This window comes from Peromyscus leucopus, chromosome 3 (assembly GCF_004664715.2).
Source record: "Peromyscus leucopus breed LL Stock chromosome 3, UCI_PerLeu_2.1, whole genome shotgun sequence".
NCBI lineage: Eukaryota > Metazoa > Chordata > Mammalia > Rodentia > Cricetidae > Peromyscus > Peromyscus leucopus.
This window is the reverse complement of record NC_051065.1, coordinates 146,009,771-146,014,040: the sequence shown is the minus strand read 5'-3', so window position 1 is coordinate 146,014,040 and position 4,270 is coordinate 146,009,771.

Below are 4,270 nucleotides of genomic sequence, written 5' to 3'. Positions count from 1 at the left end.
TTATCAATGTTCACTGGGCAATACCAGATGGGAAGACTCCCAGAAGGTGTGAAGGGCTCTTCTCCCAGGCCTCCTTCAGAGAGGCTTGCTGAAAATACCCTTCTTCCTGCAGCCCATGAATACTCCCCAAAGAGAGTTGGTGTGAGTGGGTCCCTCTAAATCCTCCTGTCTTCTTCCTCACATTTCCCTTAGCCAGCTGATGGCCTTAGCCAGCCCAATCAGGCTGGCAGACACTGAGAAATGAACCTACCAGATGAGAAGTGGGCTTCTCCCGTGTTTGGAATGTCACTGGGAATAAAGCCTTACCCAGTTAATCTCAGTCTTGCTAACTTTGCTCCCTAGAAGACATTTGGCAATATCTTAAGACATTTTAGGTTGCAACTGCTTGGAATTCCCACTGTCGCCTAGTGCACAGAGGCCAGGGATATTACTATGACCTACAGTGCAAGACAGGCCCAGACAACAAGGAATTGCCTGGCTGGGAATGCCAGCAGTGCTGAACTTGTTAAGCCCCGTACTAACCGGAGGACTAAGTCTCTAAGGGGGAACTCCTAAGCATCATCTTTCCAGGTCACTGAACTGAGGATGGCAGAGAGAAATCTCCTAGTCCATCGGGCAGATCTATACCACGTAAAGGGACATAGAAGGATGCCGTTTGAATAGTAGGCAGTCCTGTAGGTAACACTAAATCTAAGAGTAAAGGGGTTCATGTAAGTGGGCGACTCATTTTTATCCTAGAAAGCATAAAAGCTGACAAGGGAAGAAGTGAAGGAAATCTCGATAAACTAACGTACCACAAAGCAGTGTGCTGTCTGAGAAGTTCAGATGCCTGATGTTTTCCCAGTGCACACTCCTCTCTGTCAAGGACAAACCCTGGATCTGAGCCGAGGTGTGAAATCCTGCTGTCTGCTGAGGGGTAGACAAGCAGAGACCATTAAGTTATGGCATGCATTTGCAACTTCAGCACTTGGAGGTTGAGGCAGGAGGATTGGGAATTTGAGAGCAGTGTGGGCCACAGAGTGAGGGTCTCGGAAACAAAAGAAAACAAGAATAGTAATTACTGGTCACTGAAGTTACTGAAATTAGCCTGGCACTTGTCCTCAGAGAACTCATAATATGATCTACACATATGTAGGCATGTGCATGTAAACACAGGTGCATGTGTGGGCCAGTTCATTAAGAGTAAACAGCAGGAGGTGTTGAGGTAGGCTTTGCCTGGCAGTGTGGAGGAGAAAGTGGTTCCTTCCAGTCATCTATCTCTGGGATGAAGAGTCAAGAAGACCTGTAAGTTCTAATGCTCAGCCCACTGCAAACCCTGAAGGGTCCCTTCTTTCCTGATAGCCACTGCAGTTTATGGCCATGCTAACAGTCGGCAGGTGGCTGGTATGGGGCAGGGAAGGCAGACTCTTATTTAAGGGATGGTTTGGAGCTTTGGGAGAGGCAACAGGAAGCCCTGGGAAGGGGATCTTTCTCAGGCAAGGTAAAAAATGCCCCTGACATGCCATACAAGACTTACTATTCTGGAAGGCAGGAAAGCAGCATCAGACTTGGGAAACAGCTCACCCTAACCCTGGGTGGCCCTGAGGTCTTGGTTTCCCTCAGGTACTGAACAAGGGGATAGATGCAGTCAGCTGGCAGGGCCTTTGTCACAGCTGACACACCACTTCCTGCTCCTTCATTTTTCAAATGAGAGCCCTGGGGCCTGCAGAGGTGAAAATGTCCTTTCTTCCTTCCTTCCTTCTTTCCTTCCTTCCTTCCCTTTCTCTTTGCTTTTCTTTTTGAGACAGAGCTTCACTATGTAGCCCTGGCTGTTCTAGCACTCACTGTGTAGACCAGGCTGGCCCTGAACTCATAGAGATCCACCTGCCTCTGCTTCTCAAGTGCTGTGACTAAAGGATGCACCACTATGCTTGGCTTAAAAATGTCTTTTCAAAGACAATTTAAAAATAAAAATGGAGCTGGGCAGTGGTGGCACAGGCCTTTAATCATAGCACTCGGGAGGCAGAAGCAGGTGGATCTCTGTGAGTTCAAGGCCAGCCTGGTCTACAGAGGGAGTTCCAGGACAGGCAGACCTGTTATATAAAGAAAACTTGTCTAGAAAAAAAAAAGCCAATAAATAAACAAACAAACAAAAATGGGAGTCATAGAGTGATACCTATGATATGGTCCCACTTATGATTTTTTTTAACCTTTTAGAAATGCATATGAACCGGCATAGTCATATCTGTAATTGTAGTACTTGAGAGGCCGAGGCAGGAGGATCATGAATTCAAGGCCAGCCTGGGTTATAAAGCAAGTTTAGGTCAGTTATACACTGAAACCCTGTCTCAATATACAATACCACAAAACATGTTCAGTATAAAAGACACACAAAGAAATAGATAGATGAACAAGTCATAGTGGGTCCCTTTGGGCTGGAGGAAAGAGAGAAATAGGAAGCTTTTTGTTGTTTTACGTACTGCATTGCTGGGAAAATATACTAGGACAAAAAATGTGTCTGCAGCCCCAGCACTTAGAAAGCTGAGGCAGGAGCATTACTGTGAGCTCCAGGCCAGCATGGGCTACAGAAGGATCCCCTGGTTTGGGGAGGGGTGTGTGTGTGTGTGTGTGTGTGTGTGTGTGTGTGTGTGTGTGTGTAATATTTGAAATGGGGCTCTGACCAATTCTATTACAGGCCTCAAATATCTATTCTCACAACAGGCTTGCACTGGCCCATTCCGGATCTCTAACACTGTAGTCTCCAGCCAAGCCACTCTTGCACTCTGTCAGGACACGCCAGCGTCACCACACTCTTCAGAGCAGACATTCTCACAGAGTCCTTGAGATGAAAACTATTTGTCATGCCGCCTTAAGCCAGTCCTTGGGTTTCAGGCCCAGTTAGCAAACAGAAGAGGCCGGGAGGAGCTGGCTTCTCAGAACCTCCCAGATCAAACAGTCGGGGAACCGGGCACCTGGCCTGTGGGACACTAGTTTAAAGACTCGGTTCAAGGAAGAATGGAGTTTCTAAGGGTGGCCAGGGCTATGGAGCGGTGGGCACAGTTCAAAGACATGCAGCCAAGGAGACAGTAGCTAGAGAGCTGATAAATCCCTGGGCTCTGTCTGGGAGTGACTGAGCCCTCCTGGCGGTCTGGTTCCCCAGAGTCTATGGCTGGTCTGTCTCAGAAGGCAGATGGCAACCCCAGAGGAGAAGATTTCTGAATTCTGAAGTTTATAACTGCTGCTATTTTGCTCTGTGACTTCAGAGAACTGGTGTGTTGTTTGGGAGGGTCAGTTTCTTCACCTGGAAAATGAGGAAAGAGCCAGCCTCCCTCTTCTTATGGGAGGGTTCATGAGTGTGTGTCAGGGCATCTGTCCAGCAGCTTAGTCAGCAGGCGGAACCCTGGTGGTCCACAGGCTCTCGGTTTAAGAATGAGGCGAGGGGGACCCTCCTCTTCTTTATCGGGTAAATGCCAGTCTCCAGGGTGTCCCTTCAAATGGGTCCCTCCTCCTGCCTCCCCCAGGCTCCCCCCTGCACTTGCTTCTTATCTCTCCAGAATCCTTATCTCACTATATTTCAACTGCTTGCTATGCAGACCTAGTTCTTCCCGTGAGCTTCTGTGGGTGCTCAGGTCTGTGTCTGCAGGTCTGGGGATAACAGAGAACACTTGTGTCTGTTGCTGCTGGAGAGAGCGTGAATGGTAGGAGGAGCCAGTGGGCATTCTGGGCGCTGGGGCTGCCCTCCCCAGGGCTCAAGTGTGGCTATCACGGCAGGCACACTGTGCAGGGCCTGGGCTGTGTGAACGGCGCTCCTGTGGCTCCTCTCACTGTCATCTCTGCGTCTGAGCCTGCCTCTGAGGCTTCCAAACCTGTGTGCTCACTACTTGATGCGTGCATCTCTCTTCTCTTGCTGGCTTAGGCTGAGAGGGAGACTTGGGAGAAAAGCACATCCCTGATGTCACACATCTTTTTCCTTCTAGGACAGTGTACTCAGCCTCCTTGTCCCGGATACCAACATGGACACAGCTCCCGCTCTCTCCCAGTGTCTGCCATCCCTGCCGTCCCTGGGCTCTGGTCTGTGCCCACAGAGCTCTGCCGGGCCCCCACACCCACATTACCTCTGGTGCCCACATTCCTGCAACCTTGTGACCACAACAGGGGACATTACACATTCCTGGCCTAGCAGCCAATGGTGTCAAAAAGAACAGAATGTCCTAGGACCTGGCCCAGCCCCCTGCTTCACTCGGGCCCCTCCCAAGTCTGGACAGAGCCAGGTAGGTGGGGTGAAGAGTTC